General features: G+C 41.2%; 1 long non-coding RNA gene across 1 annotated transcript in view; it reads right to left on the reverse strand.

Moving 5' to 3' along the window:
• The window catches only part of LOC134379954 (uncharacterized), a 159654-nt gene that overhangs the window by 20414 nt on the left and 120215 nt on the right, over positions 1 to 19025 (reverse strand). The window contains exon 5 of the long non-coding RNA XR_010023847.1: positions 18271 to 18442. This is a non-coding gene — a long non-coding RNA (uncharacterized LOC134379954). The remainder of the gene's footprint in view (positions 1 to 18270; positions 18443 to 19025) is intronic.

Below are 19025 nucleotides of genomic sequence, written 5' to 3' on the forward strand. Positions count from 1 at the left end.
CAGTTCTAAGGGTGAAATTTATACCTATAAAGAGACAAAAAAGATCTAAAATCAACATCCTAACTTTACAAATTAAAAAACTAGAGAAAAAAAAAAAAAAAAAAAAAAACCCAAAGCTAGCAGAAGAAAGGATATAATAAAGATTAGAGCAGAGATCAATGAAATAGATCCCTGAACACTGAAAGAACTAATACCAATCCTTCTCAAACTTTTCAAAAAAAACTGGAGGAGGGAACACATTCTAACCTATTCTGTGAGGTAATCATTACCCTGATACCAAAGCCAGACAAGACACTACAAGAAAAGGAAAGTAGAAGGCAATATTCCCATGAACACTGATGCAAAATCTTCAATAAAATACTAGCAAAATGAATTCAGCAGCCTATTCAAAGTATTATAGATCATGACCAAGTCAGATTTATTCCTGGAATAGAAGGTTGGTGCCACATACAAAAAAATCAATCAATGTAGTACATTACATTAATAGAATGAAGGGGGGAAAACCACATGATTATCTCAATTGATGCAGAAGCATTCAGTATAATTCAACACCCTTTCCCGATAAAAACACTCAAAAAAGTAGGCTAGAAGGAAAATACTTCAACATGATAAAAGCTGTGAAAGTATTCAGAATCAAAATGGAGTCATTTGTGTTCTAAAATCCCTAACAAACAGAGCTGGAAAAAGGCTATGAAGCATAGCGGGCAGGGTGGGGGAGGGGAAGCACAGGGGGAAGACAGTTTTCACGCACTTACACCTGATAACAAGAACTATCACAAAAGACTCTGCAAAGCCACAACCTGGCACAGAAGCCATCACCACCTTAATAGAAATTACTTCTGCAAAGATATTGCCCAGCAACTGCCTGTCAAACCTTGATCTAATGTTTATTCCATTAGGTCTAACAGTAATTGCTTTATGTAACTGGTTGCTTCTGAGTTGGTGGCACATATATTTCCAATTGTTATATCCTCTTGTTGAATTGATCCCTTTATTGTTGTATAATTTATTTTTTTACTTTCCTTGACTGGAAGTCTATTTTATCTGATATAAGTATAGCTACTCCTGCTCTTTTTTGGTATTCATTTGCATGAAATATCTTTTTCCATACCTTCATTTTCATTCAGTGTGTGTCTTTATACGTTAAGCGAGCTTCTTGTAGGCAGAATATTGCTGGTTCTTGTTTTAAAATCCATTTAGACATTTTGTGTCTTTTAAATGGGGGCATTTAACCTGTTTACATTTAGACTTATTCTTGATATACAGGAACTTCTTGTTGCCATTTTGTTACTTTTTTATGATTACTCTGTAGATCCTTTTTTCCCTTTTTTATGACCTTACTGTCTTCCTTTGTGATTGAGCAGTTTTCTCTAGCAGTGTATTTTGTTTTCTCACTATTTATTTTTAGTATGTCTCATAAGTTTTTGTGTCACTTACAAAAAACATGTTATAGCTACAACAGATTATTTCAGACTAATAATTTTGTTATTTAAGAAAAAAAAAAAAAAAAAAAAAACAACCAAAGGAAATTCTGCTTTGGCATCATACCCCACCACACACTTTTTGACATTTTATTGTTTCATGTTACATCTTTTAATATTGCCTATCTCTTATATGATTGTTGTATGTGGTTGTCTTGTTAGGTTGGTCCTTTAGTCTTCATACTAAGAATGTAAGTGGTTTATGCATCATCCTCATAATATGGGCATATTCTGACATTGTCTGTGGACTTACTTTACTAATGAGTTATATACTGTCAAATGTTTTCTTGCTGCTCTTTACTCTTGTTTTCTTCAGATTGAAGAACTCGCTTTAGCATTTCTTGTAAGACAGGTCTAGTGTTGATGAATTCCCTTAGAATTTGTTTGCCTGGGAAAGACATCATTTGTCCTTCATATCTCAAGATTACTTTTATTGGATACAGAATTCTTTTTCCTACAGCACTTTGAATTTGTCATTCCATTGAGAGAAATCTGTTGAGAGACATATTGAAGCTCATATTGAGAGACAAGTTGAATATTATGTGTTTTTTTCCTCTTGCTGCATTCAATATTCTGTCTTTTTTTTTTTTTAATGATTGATTATGACGAGGCTTGAGGTTCCTCCTTGCATTGAATTTAGTGACCTCTGAGTTTCCTGTATTTGGATGCTATTATCTTTTTCCATACCTGGGAAATTTTCACCCATTATTTCCTTGAATATGCTTTCTACATATCTTCCTTTTTCCTCTCCTTTGAATATGCCAATTATGCAGAGGTTATTTCATTTCCCATATTTGCTGCATTTGTTTCATTTTTTCTTATCTTTTTCTCTTTGCTCCTATGATTGGATAATTTCATGTGTTCTGTCTTTGAACTCAATGATTCTTTCCTCTAAGTCTGCTGTTGGAGCTTTCTATTCAGCTTTCAGTTCAATAATGTATTCTTTATTTCTAGAATTTCTATTTTTTAAAATTGTTTCTATTCCTTTCTCAAGTTGCTCATTCTAGTCCTGAACTGTTTGAGATATCGTTTAGTTTTCTATCTGTATTTTCTTGTGACTTCCTGAACATCCTTAAGGGGGCTGGCTATTCTGAGTTCTCTGTCAGATATTTCATAAATCCACTGTTCCTCTGGGTTCACTGCTGGTGTTTGGTTGGTTTTCTTTGGTGGTGTCAAATTTCTCTGTTCTCATTCTTTGTGTCTTTACATTGATGCCTGGGCATTGGAGGAGACTGCTACCTCTTCCAGGTTTTATAGGTCTTCTTTGGTGGTATTAGACCTTTACTGGTCAATATCAGGGCTTTTGCTCTGGTGTTTTATTTTTTTCTTTCAGTTCCACGGTAGATTAGCTACCATCACCACTTAAACTCTGCACTGGAACTAATTTATGGTCCTTTGGTTAATTCCCAAACTGGGGCAACTTCCCACGGGGACCAGCATTTGAGCCCTGTGGCTGAGCTAAGTTGCTGCTTTGCTTTGGCCTAGAACTGAGTCTTTCCAGCAAAATGTACCCCCTGCAGTCCTATAACCCTGATCAGTCTCCAATGAGTGGGCCTGTGTTGATTAGATGCAGAGCCAGCTGCCCATGTTGAACCCCAATGTTCCCCCAATGCACCAGCTTATCCACTCTCCCACCCCCAAAAGCTTTTTCATGGGGCAGGCAATGTGCAGGTATCTTAAAAAGATTCACCAGCCTCTGGGTTGCTCCTTTCTTCAGTCAGCTGTGGCCCCTTGCTCCTACATGGGTCCATGAGTTACCCTGTTGGTGGTCTCACTGGTCTGGGGAATGGGATGGTGCACTCCAAGACACTATTCTCCCCTGAAGATTATAAGCAACTTCATACAAAAGAATTCAGATACAGTTTTTGCTAGATGCTGCTCTTTGTGCTGTAGCGTCTTTCTGCCCCTCACCAGGCCACCCCTGAAGCAGCCATGGCTCAAAATGATCAGACTGCTCCCTCTTCTGTCTGATTGCAGCTTCTCCCACCTTCATGAATTTCACAGGTCTCTCTCTTCCTCTTCTGCTGAGCTCTAGCAGTCCCAGGTTGGCAGTCTTTGCTCTTACATAGTTGTAAATTGATTGACTGTCGGGGAGAGCAACACTGGGGACCACCTATTCTGCCATCTTGATGATGTCACCTAATCCTCTTTAGTAGATATTTTATGAAAATAAAGGTCTCTTCTACTCCTAGTATGCTAGAAATTTTAATATTCTCAAATTCATTTTCTATATCTAATAATATGGTCCTATGATTTCTCTTCCTTAGTGTTAATGTGATGTTATATTGAATTTTTTATTTTTAACTCAAATTTGCATTTCTGGAATAAATGTAACTTCATGATCCATAACACATGCACACACACAGTTTGCTTGTCTTGGCTCAAAAATTATATGGAATACTTAAAAGCAAATATAAGTATAGACAGAAAGTGTTTAAGAAGAGTGTAGGGGTGGAAAAATGTGCTTCCCTCCACACTTCTAGGTTTTTTGGCTGTTCTACAAATTAAGTTGACATAAGCCAAACTAACAGGAGTAAAACCATTTTAATTACATATGGATGCACTGGAGCCCTACAAAAATATGAGACTCAAAGAAGGGCCAGGTGATTAACAGAAAAGAATATGGGTTTGGGGCTTCTGGGGATGGAAAAAACTTGGGGGAGGGTGAAGGAAGGAAATGTCTGATGAATAAAGGTTGCCTTCTTATGCAGAATAAAGTCTCTCAGGTGATAAAAGTTGTCTCGGAGCAGCTCTCTTCCTGGTACCCATATCTTTCCTAATGAAGATTTCCTTTAAAGATGTAAATTCCCTTTACAAGAAGGTAGTTTTTCAGAGCTATGCCTGTGTCTGCAGTTTCTCAAAATAATCATCTCAAAATAACCAATATGCCTAAAATGTATATTTTGGGTGGCATGTTCTGGTCCCCTACAGTCCTATTTTGGGGTGGTACATTTTGATCCCCTACTTGATGTTCACACATTTTGTAAAATCTTCAATAAAAGATGAGATGGACTGACCAAAGGAACAGAAGAGAAAGTTGAAAATGAACACAAATATACACGATTTGCAAAGTAAAAAAAACAAGAAACAAAAAAAGCTTTCACTAGCACAAAAAAGTGGGTTTTTAATAAATGTCATAGGGATAACTAAAAAGCAGTGAGGAAAAAGAAAGTTAGACCTATATCTCACACCATGGAATAAGATAAAATTCAAATAAATTGAAGACATAAATGTTAAATATAAAATGAATCAAGTTCTGGAAGACTATATGGGAGGATTCTTTTACAATGTAAGAGTGGAAAATGCCTAGTATGACTCAAAATCCAGGAGTCATAGAAGAAAAGGCTGTTAAAATTGACAATATAAAACTCAAGTTTCTTTACAGCAAAAAAGGATATACATATAATCTCCTAAATATACACACTTCATATGACTGTGAAGACACAATTATCATTCTGAGGAACCATGGTAATTACAAATTCATTATCAGCTATTCCATACATTGGGACAAGCCTAGGAGAATAAATCTGAGGGGGATTTTCAGTTGACAAAGCTACTTGCACATGCTTCTTCACCTTTCACTATTTCAGCTTTAGTTATTCACCCTTTATTTTTACAGGAAACAGGACCCAACAACCCATCAGGAATTTCATCTGACTCAGATAAAATCCCATTTCTCCCACATTACACAATTAAAGACATCCTGGCCTACTCCTTTCTTCTCACCCTAGTTCTATTTCTCCCTGAATTTGTAGGAGATCCAGACAATTATATCTTAGCAAACCCCCTAAATAAGCCACCCCTTATCAAGCCAGAATATTTCCTATTTGCATCTGCAGTCCTCCAATCTATTCCTAATAAAATGGGAGGTGTCTTTGCCCTTGTTCTCTCTATCCTAATCCTAGCAATTATCCCAATACTTCAACTGTCCATACAATGAAGCATGATATTCCAACTATTAAGTCAATGTCTGTCTTGAATTTTAGTTTCTGACCTCCTCACACTCACATTCATTGGAGGTCAACCACTAGAATACCCCTTTATTATTATTTGACTGAATTAGTTTCTGTCACTTATAACAAAATACATGGAACGGGGTATTTTATAAAGAAAACCAAATTTATTGCTTACAGTTTTGGAGGCTAGGAAGACCAAAGTCCAGGGAACACATCCAGTGAGGGCTTGTGGTGGTGACACTGACCCAAGGGTCTCACATGGCAGAAAATGGTGGAGCAGACAGAACGTCTCCTGTGCTCCTCTTTTAAAGCCCTCAGAACCATGCCCATGACCACCATTATTAATCCATTCACTATGGCATGGTACTACAATCTAATCACCTCTTCAAGGCTCCACCTTTCAATTACCATAATAGGATTTCCCACCCCACCCCCAACAGTCACAGTGGGCGTCAAGTTTCTAACACATAAAACTTGGGAGACCCAATTCAAGTTTCAATGAGTTTGCGGGGGACACTCAACCCACCACATGGACAAATACCATCAATCCTTTACTTCATCATTATTCTCATCCTTGTACCTCTTACAAGTCTAACTGAGAATAAACTCCTCAAATGAAAAGTCCTTGTAGTACAGAATATTACCTTGGTCTTGTAAAGCAACAACAAAGGAGAAGAATGTCTCCCCAGGGCAATCAAGGAGGAAGCATTCCACCCCACCATCAGCACCCAAACGTGGAATTCTACTTAAACTATTCCCTGATTCTTTTACTTGAGAGCAAAATTAATTGCCTCAAGTACTATGTCAGTATTGAAAGAACAAATATAAGTTTATAAGCACCCTATGTATGTCATCCATTAAGTGGCTTTCCCCATTAAAAATGTACTAGTACTATATATGCTAGATCACACATGGTACATATAAGTCCTATCATGCACAAAACTATTTACCCCACGCATACATTCTATATACAGTACTTAAAACATTAAACTAGTAATCATAATAGAAGTGTTCAGTTCATGAATATTCTTATCCCACCTAAATTCTAAGTGTATATAGGACATATCATTATTAATCATACATAGCACATTAAGTCAAATCGATTCTAGACACCATGTGTATCATCTCCAATCATAGTTTATTTATCACCTAATTTTGAGAAATCAGCAACTTATTTGGGAACTGGCCCTCTCCTCACTCCAGGCCCATAAAACTTGGGATTTTCTAGCCGAGACTATACTTAGGCTATATATATAGTATATATGTGTATATTATATGTGTGTGAATGTATATATGTACACACACACATATAACCATGGCCAGAATATAAATAAGTTGTGGGAAAATTTGTGATTTGTATCACAAACAAATACTAATCTTCCTAAACTATAAGTAAAAGATCAGCAAAACAAAAAATAAAATCAGGATAAAGAATAAATAGTTCAAAAAAAAGGAAGTACAAATGCAGCACAAAATAAAACAATATTCTACCTCACTCATAATAAATGTTTACAAAACTCAACTGAGATATAAAACTAAAGTTTTTTATTGTACTGTCAAAAATCCAAAGTTTGACAGTACAATATCTGCAAGGCTATGGGGAAACAGGCACTTTTATGCTGCTGGCTCTGCCCTCAAAACATATCCAGAATCTGACTACAAGATACCACCATTGCTAGCACACTTAATAACACTAATCCTTCCTGGGATTACTCAAATAGCTTTTTTTTTTTTTTTTTTGACTGTAATATGGTTCCCCATATTTATTTATTTATTTATTTTTTTAAAAAATTTTATTTTGTCGATATACATTGTAGCTGATTATTGCTCCCCATCACCAAAACCTCCCTCCCTTCTCCCTCCCCCCTCCCCCCCAACAATGTCCTTTCTGTTTGCTTGTTGTATCAACTTCAAATAATTGTGGTTGTTATATCTTCTCCCCCCCCCCCCGTTTGTGTGTGTGTGTGTGTGTATGTGTGAATTTATATCTCAAATAGCTTCCTAACTTATTCTTGCTTCCACCAGTGCCCCACTAGAATCTATTCTCAAACAGGAGCCAGTTATTCTTTTGAAATGTAAATCACATCATGTCCCTTCCTAGCTCAAAACTCCTTACCACTAAATAAATGAAGAGCTATATTGTGGTTAGGGGATTGGAAGATTCAATATGGTCAAAATACCAGTTCTTCCCAAACTGATCTATAATAGATCCAATGCAATCACAAGCAAAATTCTATGAAGCTTTTATGCAGTAGACAAGATGATTCTATATGAGGAAGCAAAGGACTTAGAATTTAAAATAATTCTGATAAAAGAACAAAGTTGAAGAACTCACATTCCTGGTTTCAAGAGGTAACATAAATGAACAGTAATGAAGACACTGTTGTAACAGCAAATGATAAACACAGATGAACTGAGAATAGAGTTCAGAAATAAACCAATGTACAGTCAGTGGACTCATAACAGAGGTGTTGAGGCAATTCAACAGGAAAAAAAGTACATTCTTCTCAATGAAAAGTATACAAACATTAAACATATGTTCAGCAATTGTTTTGAAATTTTAACTTAGAAATGGCTCAAACATTTTATATCTATTACTTAATTTAACATAAATGACTTTAATATTTCAAGTTACTGAAAAATATTTTTAAAACTATGACAAGTTCTTCTATAAACCTTTGTCCCATTTGCATTCACCTAATTACTCATTCTTAATTATGCTTGAATTGCTCAAGGAAAACAAAGCTAGCTATCACAGTTTTTTTTTTTTTTTTTTTTTGCTGTTGTTGACATGAGGCAAGAATCAAAAACATCACAAAAGGAAAGAAACTAAAAAATTAAACATTATTCTTCCTTCACTTTCTCATTTTTGTTTTCATGGCACACGTCTGTGAACCAATTAAGTAATTCATTTTACTGTGCATTCTGTTATTAGGTTGGGATTATAGCTTATCACCTTATACACCTAGGACATAACAAGCTTGTTTGACTAATAAATTCAGATTTTAAAAAATGTATTCTTGAATTATAATTAATGCTGACAATTCTGAAGAGACTCCTGTTTTCATTTTACCAACAAGTTTCAAACTAGCTTTACTTACCAAAGAGTATCTCAGGTCACAGGAACTAAAAGGCATTTGGGTTAGCTTCTATTGCTTCTAAAAGAATACTTGATTTAAGTGCTTATTTACTTTTCTTGTCTTTTTTTATTTCTTTTTTAAATTGGTTATGAATATTTGTGAGATGCAAAGAAGACCGTCACCACTTGTGCCCAAGATGTGATGGCCAGATTCATACTGGCAGCATGCCCATTACTACAAATTGTGCTTATACCCCATTTCCCCCACCCAATTATTCCTGACCTCCCTCCCCATCCCCCACTCCACTCTGTATCCCCAGGTAGGCTCTCTCCCTCTGCAAATCCAACACAACAGTGTGGTCTTTCTCTCCTTCTTTCTCTCTTGGCTCCCACTTATGAGTGAGTGCATGCGGTGTTTATCCCTCTGTGCTTTGCTTATTTCACTCAGCATAAGTTTCTCCAAGCTCATCCATCCATGTTGTTGCAAATGGGAGAATTTCATTCTTTTTTATGGCAGAGTAGTATTCCATGGTGTATACACATGACAGTTTCCTCATCCAATCATCCATCAATGGACATTTAGGTTGGTTCCCTATGTTGGGTATTGTAAACAGAGCTGTAATGAACATGGGAATGCAGGTATCCCTTCAACACAATGCTTTCCATTCCTTTGGGTATATACCCAGAAGTGAGATTGCTGGATCATATGGAAGATCAATCTGCAGTTGTTTGAGAAACTTCCATACTGTTTTCCATAGTGGTTGTACTAATTTACAGTCCCACCAACAGTGCAGGAGCGTTCCCTTCTCTCCATACTCTTACCAGCATTTGTTATTGTCCATCTTTTTTATTACAGCCAGTCTAACTGGGGTGAAATATCTCAATGTGGTTTTAATTTTAATTTGCATTTCCCTGATGACTAGGGATATTGAGCAGTTTTTCATGTACCTGTTGGCCATGTGTATATCTTCCTTTGAAAAATGTCTATTCAGCTTCTTTGCCCATATTTTAATTGGGTTATGTGTTTTTTTACTATGTAATTGCTTGGGTTCCTTGTATATTATGGATATTAATCCCCTGTCAGATGCACAGTTAGCAAATATTTTCTCCCACTCTGTAGGGTGTTGTTTCACTCTGCTGATTGTTTCCTTTGCTGTGCAGAAGCTTTTTAGTTTGATATAGTCATATTTGTTTATTTTTTCTTTTGTTGCCTGTGCTTTCAGGCTCATGTTCATAAAGTCTGTGCCCAGACCTAGTTCCTGAAGTGTTTCACCTATATTTTCCCTTAGTAATTTTACAGTCTCAGGTCTTATACTTAAGTCTTTAGTCCATTTTGAGTTGATTTTAGTATATGGTAAGAGATGCATGTCTAGTTTCAACCTTCTGCTTATGGATATCCAATTTTCCCAGCAGCATTTATTGAATACGCAGTCTTTTCCCCAATGTGTATTTTTGTTGCTTTTGTCAAATATCAGATGGTTGTAAGCCTGTGGGTTGATTTCCGGGTTCTCTATTCTGCTCCACTTGTCCAAGTGTCTATTTTTATGCCAGTACCATGCTATTTTGGTTACTATAGCTTTGTAGTATAATTTGAAGTCAGGTAGTGTTATGCCTCTGGCTTTACTTTTTTTGTTCAGGATTGCTTTGGCTATTCAGGGTCTTTGGTTGTTCCATATGAATGTTAATATTTTTTTCCCATTTCTGTGAAGAATGTCATTGGTATTTTGATGGAGATTGCACTGAATCTGTAGATCAGTTTGGGTAGTACAGACATTTTCATGATGTTAATTCTTCCAATCCAAGAGCATGGAATGTCTTTTCATTAAGCTAATTGCATAGAGCTCTTTATAAATTTGTGACGATGGCAACATCATCCAGGAGAGAAAAATATCACATACACATAATGTATACATACAGAAGGAGGTTTTATAGCTTTCATTATAGTTTTTCATTTCCCAGTTTCCATATAGTTTCTCTACCCCTTTTACACTATCAGTATTTCAATGACCTATTTCATTGCCCTAAGTAATAATGTTTAGCCAGGAAACCTAAATTTGTACCTCCAAAGGGATGACTCCTAGGTAAAAAATAACTCCACCTCAAAAGTGTTGCTTTGTGTTGCTTTGCCCCCCATGGATTTGTCACCCCACTTCCCCTGGGTGATAGAGACACAAAGGATTACTCACAGCCCATCCCTTCTGAGCAGTGAGAGACCCTGAAGCGGTTAACTTCCCTTGAACCCTCCAGCAAGAGGGATCCCTTCTTCAGGAAATTAACCCCGAATTGGGGTTCTCTTCCTGCACTTATTTTCCAGACCAGGAAGTTACAGGAAGAGAACATGGGGGGGGAGGTTATAGTTTAACAATATAGGCTGGTAACTTTCAGTGAAACAAGTCAGATGACATTCCACTAAAGCTATCAACAAAAGCTCAATCTTAGCAAACATTCCTTCTTACACCAATTTCTCAGTATCTTTACATAACAATCAGTAACTAGTCTGTCCTTGAGCCAGCAACCTTGCTGCGCCACAAATCTTTATCTTACACCAGAGACTTAGAGCCTGAGGAAAATTTCCAGTCCTCTGCAAGGTCAATATTTGAAACTGCAAGACTTTGGAAAACCAGGCCCCGTGAAGTACAAATGCTTTATAGTATATTCCACACAAAGCAGTGGAAAAGAATGCAAGTTTTCTATAAGAAAGAGCCTAGGGCACATTACCTGCTATCAGGGATCAACTTTATAGAGGCTATGGACTAAATTTCAGGTCTGAATGTCTCCAGACCTCATCTGTGTGAACAAAACATCCATTTTTGCTAAAACTGGCTTTGATACGTTTTCCTTGAATTTGGTCTTGAGGTTTCTCTATGGATAGTGACTATGAACTCTATCCCTACCCTGACATGGCTATCAAGATAACCGCTCTGTAGAAGAGCCCTGAGTGGAAGGAGAGTTGGTTCATTTGTGCTAGTCCAGTAAGAGGCAGGAGATGATTCAAACTGGATGCTGAGGCAACAAAAGACTGTAAGAATTCTCAACAGGATTTTACAAGGAAGTACACAGATGAGCACAGGAGAAAACTGAGAAGCCTATTCAAAATAACTGAAATACCAGAAAGGTGTGTTTTGGAGACTGACTTAGTTTCATAGGGAGTCTTTAACGTAGCTTATTTCTTCACTAGAATACCGACTCTAGGGCTGAGCCCGTGGCGCACTAGGGAGAGTGCAGCGCTGGGAGCGCGGCGACGCTCCCGCCGCGGGTTCGGATCCTATATAGGAATGGCCGGTGCACTCACTGGCTGAGTGCCGGTCATGAAAAAGACAAAAAAAAAAAAAACTACCGACTCTAGGCAGAGACCATTGGCTACAAGGACAAATGAAGCATTTTCTTTTTTTTTTTTTTTAAATTTATTTTATTTATTGAATCAAAACCGATTATACATATTTTTGGGGTTGAACACTGAGATATGTGGATTAAATCAATATTACTAGCATATATGTTGTTACAAATCATAATTATTCTTTATGCCCCTGGTCCAACCACTCTCCTTCCCTCATTCCCTCCCCCTCCCCCCACTAATTGCCCTAGGTTTCTTCTCTCCTTCTGAAAGAATAATGGTTACTCTGTTAACTTGTTGCCTAGATGATCTGTCCAATGCTGAGAGATGTGATCAGGTCCCCCAATATTACCATAGAGCAGATGCTTCTTCTGTCACTCAGAAATGGGTTTTGTGGAAAGAGACATCCTCTTCTTTTCTTTGTCTCTGCTGGTGACCCTTCTTGTGTGAATGCACTCCAGTGGTTAGTGGACCATCTACGTGGTGGCTGTGGCGTCTAGCCGCTTTTGCAGCAGCCATGGTTATTGTGGTGGCTATGGTGGGCCACCCACGTGGAGGTGCTGTTTTTGGCATGCTCCTTGGCACTGGCGGTATGCCTGGTTGTGGGGTGTGTTTTGTCCCCTTCTCCATGCCTCTGGTCCCTGGGCAGGCCCCAAGGCGCTGGCGCCATGTGCCTGCTTTTGGGAGAGGGGTCCAGTCCCCTTCTCCATGTCCTGGGTTCCTGGGCAGGCCCCAAGGTACTGGCGCAGTGTGCCTGGTTGTGGGAGGAGGGTCTGGTCCCCTTCTCCATGCCTCTGGTACCCAGGTGAGCCCCGAGGTGCTGGTGTTTTGTGCCTGGTGTGGGAGGAGGGTCCAGTCCCCTTCTGCATGCCTCTGGGCTGGGTGGGCCCTGAGGTGCTGGCACCATGTCCCTGGTTGTGGGACAGAGGTACACTCCTCTTCTCCTTGCCTTGGGTCCCTGGGTGGGCCCCGAGGTACTGGTGTGGTGTGCCTTGTTGTAGGAGGAGGGTCTGGCTCCTGGCTCTATGCCTCGGGTCACTGGGTGGGACCCAAGGTGCTGGCTTGGTGTGCCTGGTTGTGGGGGAGAGGTCCAGTTGCCTTCTCCATGCCCTGGGTCCCTGGGTGGGCTCTGAGGTGCTGGCATGGTGTGCCTGGTTGTGAGAGGGTGGTCCAGTCCCCTTCTCCATGCCCCAGGACAGTGGGCAGGCCCCGAGGAGCTGCTTGGTGTGTCCGGTTGTGGGACAGAGGTCCAGTCCCCTTTACCATGCCCTGGGTCCCCGGGTGGGTTCCGAGATGCTGGCATGTTGTTCCTGATTATGGGAGGGAGGTCCAGTCCCCTTCTCCATGCCCTGGGTCCCTGGGTGGGCTCCGAGGTGCTGGCATGTTCTTCCTGGTTGTGGGAGGGTGGTCCAGTGTGGGCGGGGCCCAAGGTGCTGGCACAGTGTGCCTGGTTATGGGAGAGAGGTCTAGTCCGCTTCTCCATGCCTCAGGCCCCCGGGTGGGCCCTGAAGCGCTGGCTCAGTGTGCCTGGTTGTGGGAGAGAGATCCATTCCTCTTCTTCTTGCCTCAGGTCCCCAAGCAGGCCCCAAGGTGCTAGCGTGGTGTGACTGGTTGTGGGAGAGAGGTCCGTTCCCCTTCTCCTTGCCTTGGGTCCCCGGGCAGGCCCTGAAGCGCTGGCTCAGTGTGCCTGGTTGTGGGAGAGAGGTCCATTGCCCTCTCCTTGCCTCAGGTACCCAGGCAGGCCCCAAGGTGCTGGCATAGTGTGTCTGGTTGTGGGAGAGAGATCCAGTCCCCTTCTCCATGCCCTGGGTCCCTGGGTGGGCTCTGAGGTGCTGACATGTTGTGCCTGGTTGTGGGAGGGAGGTCCGGTCCCATTCTCCATGCCCTGGGTCTCTGGGTAGGCTCCAAAGTGCTGGCATGTTGTACCTGGTTGTAGGAGGGTGGTCTGGTCCCTGACTCCATACCCCGGGTCCCTGGGTGGGCCCCAAGGTGCTAGTATGGTATGCTTGGTGGTGGGAGAGAGGTCCAGTCCCCTTCTCCACGCCTCAGGTCCCCGGGTGGGCCCTGAAGCGCTGGCTCAGTGTGCCTGGTTGTGGGAGAGAGGTCCATTCCCCTTCTCCTTGCCTCGGGTCCCGGGCAGGCCCCAAGGTGCTGGTGTAGTGTGCCTGGTTGTGGAAGGCTGGTCCGGTCCCCTTCTCCATGCCCCGGGACCATGAGCGGGTTCCGAGGTGCTGGCTTCATGTGCCTGGTTGTGGGAGACAGGTCCAGTCCCCTTCTCCTTGCCTCGGGTCCCGGGCGGCCCCAAGGTGCTGGTGTGGTGTGCCTGGTTGTGGAAGGGGTGTCCAGTCCCCTTCTCCATGCTTTAGGTCCCCAGGCTGGCCCCAAGGCACTGCTGCAGTTTGCCTAGAAGTGGGGGCCCAGTCCCCAGATCCAAGCCTCCAGTTCCCAGGCAGGCCTCAAGGGGCTGGTGGTGTGCCTGGGCCAGAACTAATTTTTTGTCCTTTGCTTCTAACATGGGGGAACTTCCTGTGGGAACCAGTATTTAAGCTGTGTGGTTGTTTCAATTGCTACTTTGCTGCTGTTTCTCTACGGAAGGATTTTTGTGCAGCTCAGGGTGTAATGGTTGACCTTACAGGTACTTCTGACTCTCCAGAGACCCAGTGGATCTGTGTTCTGTAGAATCTCTGATCTGGGCCTGAGTTTTTTCATCAAACTGAACCCCATGCAGTTCTGCATTCCTGACCAGTCTCCTCTGAGTAGTCCTGTGCTGATTGGGGGACAGATCAGCCGTCCTTGCTGTGTCCCAGTGTTCCCCTGGTGGGCACGTCTCCCCCACTGCCCATGCTGCAAACACTTCCCATGGGATGGGCCATGTGCCAGTCCCTTGCGATGACTCACTGGCCTCTGAGTGGCTCCTTTTTTTCAGTTATTCTGGCTCCTCGCTCCTGCATGGGTCCATGGGAACCGTATTAGTGGTCTTGCTGTCCTGGGGGCCGCCAAGGCCCTCTTCTCTCCTGCCGCCTCCAAGTAACTCCATCTGAAGGGCACAGCTGCAGCTTCTGCTGGCTCCTGCTCCACACGCTCAGCAGCTCAAGCCTTAAAGCATCTGCAGCCAGAAATGCTCAGAGCAGCTTTTTCCTTCTCTCATAGTGGTTTCTCCCATTTTCATGAACTCCGTAGGTCTCTCCTCCTCTTCCACTGAGCTCCAGTGGCTCCAGTCTGTCTGATGTTACATTTTTATAAATTTGGTTGATCTGTGGTAGAGAGTGATGCTGCAGACCATCTATTCCGCGATCTTGATTGGATCTCCAAATGAAGTATTTTCTATGTCTGAACTCAGCATGGATCATTCTGGAAAAACCTGCTTGACCTGAGGGCCTAATTTTTATAAATACTTCATCTAGCTTTCTCTTTTTCACCTTTGGATGGGACAGTAACAAAGCAAATACACTGTCAGAGTCCTTTTTTTTTTTAAACCAATTAGTCACTTAAGCTTTTCATCTGCCTTTTGTAAAGACTCTTTTAAAAAAAAAGGCAATAAGAATGTTTTGTTTAAATCTTTTTAGAAGCTTCTGCACATCAATAGGCATCCCTGCATGCATCTAATTCAGGAGCCCTCATTTTTAAATCTGCTTCTTCAAGTGCAGTGGTCTTCATACAGAATGTTCCACATTATGGCCATCATTCTAAACTATCTTTTGTAAGATTTTACCAGTTTTGTAAATATTTGCAGCCTCTGGGGCCATAATTCTTGTACATGAAAAGTGCAGATACCCAGATCTTTAGAGATTAAGGATCTTGTTTTTAAGTTGAATCTTGGGTCTCTCAGAGCTGAGATAAAATCCTAAGACAGAAACGTCACAGGGTTGGGTCATGTAATGCTTTCATAGTGTACCTCACGGCACAGATATTTTTTTCAGGCTCTAGGGCAACCTAATGTCACCCAGCCCATTTTGTGACCAGCTTATCTTTTCATGGAAGTCTTATCTTTTGATGGTGAGCACTCTAATAGCTCTTAAGTGTCCAACCAGTGCCCACTTTGTATCTGAGATCCCAGTGACCAACTTGGCCAATAATTCTATCCTACATAAGTGTGCAAGAAAAAGAAACAAAGAGGATCAAACACAAAATCCCTGCCAGTTCCCAAAAGCCAGAGTTCACAACCCCTGCAGTAATAACCACTTACTGCAACCACAGGTACCTTTAAATCTACAGCTATTGCCAGTGACTTGTTCACCACCACACACCCCAAAAGGTCATATGCTCACTCACAGTATAAATTAACTCTTAGTCCCACCACAAGGTCACGAGTTCTATCAAAGCACAAAGTAACCCGGGCTTTGAAGGCAAAAAAGATCAAGGTTTCAACACAGAAAGAGCAGAGTCCAAGAGGAACTAACAAACCTTGAGACTCCAAGAGGAAGACTGGGAACCTCAAAAGGAGTCAGCAGCACCCCTCCTGCATTCCTCAAGAGGTCCTGAGAGTTGTCAGCAACATCACTCGGGTCCCACTGTCATTGCCAGAACTCTCAGACAAAATTACAATGAACTTAGTTACAGATCTAACTGGCTATTGCTTATGATCTGAGAGTCAGGGCAGTCTCTTTTCTAAAAGATAGAATGAAAGCTCCCACTACACAATAGCAGAACAGTGGGTTTTGTAAGGTGGGAAGAAGAAAACAGAAAAAAATAGGGGGAAAAAAGCTGACTGGTAACATCAGGTTACTTCAGGTTACTTTTTGTAAGAGCTACAGCAGAGGGATATCCTCAGTATGCTGACTCAGGAAGACTATAACAGCGTGTTTTCTGGGAAAGAAACTGATCTATCTGCTTCCTTAAAGTTTCAGTTTGATTATGTGGCATTTAGCATAAGGAACTCCATTTTGGTTGGTCTGGTCTGTTGGGGCCTAGTACAGGAGCTCAGTCCAAACCAATAGCCTCCTGTAATTTTTGTTTAACAGAACCACACCTTGAATCTTAAAAATTGAACTCAAACTGGTCATAGACCTAAATGTAAGAACTAAACCTATATAAACTTGCAAAGGAAAACATAGAAAATTCTCTTTAACCTTGGATTAGGAAACAATGTCTTAGATGAGACCAAAAAGAAACAAAAGAAATAAAAAACTATAAAAAGAAATGTTGATATATAGATAGATTTTACCTGCTATTTAGAACATTTCATTAAGAATATAAAAAAGACAAGCCACAGGCCAGGAGAAAATATCTGTAAATATATTTCTAATAAAGCACTTTTATTCAGAATCTCTAAACAAATTCTTAAAACTCAGGAATAAGATAACAAATTCAATGGGAAAAAAAAATAAAAGAACATTTGAAAAATTTCACCACAGAGGAGGTCCAGATGGCAAGAAAGCAAATGAAACAAAGTTCAACACCATCAGACATCAAATTAAATAAAAAACAAAATGAAATATCAGTATGCACCTGGTATAGTAGCTCAAATTAAAAAACAAAACAAAAACCTGACACTACCAAAAGCTGACAAGGATTCATAATGTTAGCCAATTATGTTATGACCAATGTCAGTCTAAAATGGCGGCAGGTGGACAGGAAGAACACCCAAAACAGCTACGGAAAGTTTCACATTTTCTGAGACCCACAAAAGGCCCCCCTCCCCCTTCTCCCTCACTGCCACATCACCTTCCCATGCGTGAGAAAGTCCCAGCTTAGCTTAAACTCTCACTTGGTCCTCTCGTCTGATGACAATGAGACAGCTCAACCTATTAGGATATATAAAGCACTCCCTAGTTCTGCATGCGGCTCCTCCCGCTTTGAGAGGGCAGCCCACCCGCTTGCCCCTGAAACCCTCCAATATACATTCTGGCTGAGTATCTGTCTCTCGGTGTAAAACTTTGCGACTCTGGGCCATCCCTTTCACATAACAACTGGAAATCTCATACACTGTTGGTAAAATATAGAACAGAACAGCCACTTGGAAACACAGTATCTTATAATGGCAAACATGCACATGTTACCAGACCCAGTAATTCCACTCACTCTTAAGCACTTTCCCAAAAGAAACACAGACATATGTCCATGCAAAATGCCTGAAAAATAAATACTTATTTTCTCAGAAAGCCAAAGGCTGAAAACAACCCAAAGGCCCTTCACTGGAAAATGGACTAACAAATTCTGCTATATTTGTTAGGCAATCATGTTCTACCCGAGGACAGTCTAAGATGGCAGCAGAACGCCCAAAATGGCTGCAGAAAAGTTTCAAGGCCCCTAGAATAGCACATTTTCCGAGAACAAAGACCCCCTCCCCCTTATTCCTCACTGCCACATCCCCTTTCCGACTGCGTGAATTTCTCCACCTATAGAAAAATCCCAACTCAGCTTAAACCTCGCTCACTGCCCTCCCCACCCTCCCTAGCCAATAAGAACAGTCCAGCTCACCTTAACGGGATATAAAGGGCCCACTCCAACTCTCCCTGCTGCTGCTCCCACTTTCGAGAGAGCAGCCCACCTGTCCATCTTGCCTTCTTAATATGTCAGGGTTGAGCCTTTGTCTCCTGGTGTGTTTCTCATTCTGTGTTTGGGCCGGGTTTTTCCTTTCAATATCCACTCACTGGAAAAAAATGGAACAAATCACTGATATGTAATAACATGCATGAATCTCAAAGGCATTATGCTAAGTGAAAAGTGAAAGGTATGATGGCCTTCAGTGCCCCGCATGATCTGTCCTCCTTCCCCTCTTCAAGTATTCTCCAGCCACACTGTCCCACCTGCTGGTCCTGCTGCTCACAGGATGCCTGGGGAACCACCCAGCCTCAGGTACTCGTGCTGGCAGTTTCTTCAGCATGAAGTATTCTCTAGATACCCGCAAAGCTTCTTCCCTCATATTCTTCAAATATTTTTTGCAAATGTCTGCTCAGGAAAGCCTCTCTTACCACCTTATTTAAAATTAAAATTGGCCCTTCCCAACATAGGCCTTGCTCTATATCTTGTACATAAATTATCAAATAACATAGTTTTAAAAAACTGTTTATCTCCCCTCACCTGAATATAAGCTAAATGAGAGCAGAGATTTTGGTCTACTGTGTCCACCCAGTAACTACAACAGTGCACGTAGCTTAGTAGGTGCTAAATACATGAATAGTGAATAAACAGATACTTTGCACATGTAAACACAAATGTTACAACCACTATGA

Source organism: Cynocephalus volans, chromosome 6, assembly GCF_027409185.1.
Source record: "Cynocephalus volans isolate mCynVol1 chromosome 6, mCynVol1.pri, whole genome shotgun sequence".
NCBI lineage: Eukaryota > Metazoa > Chordata > Mammalia > Dermoptera > Cynocephalidae > Cynocephalus > Cynocephalus volans.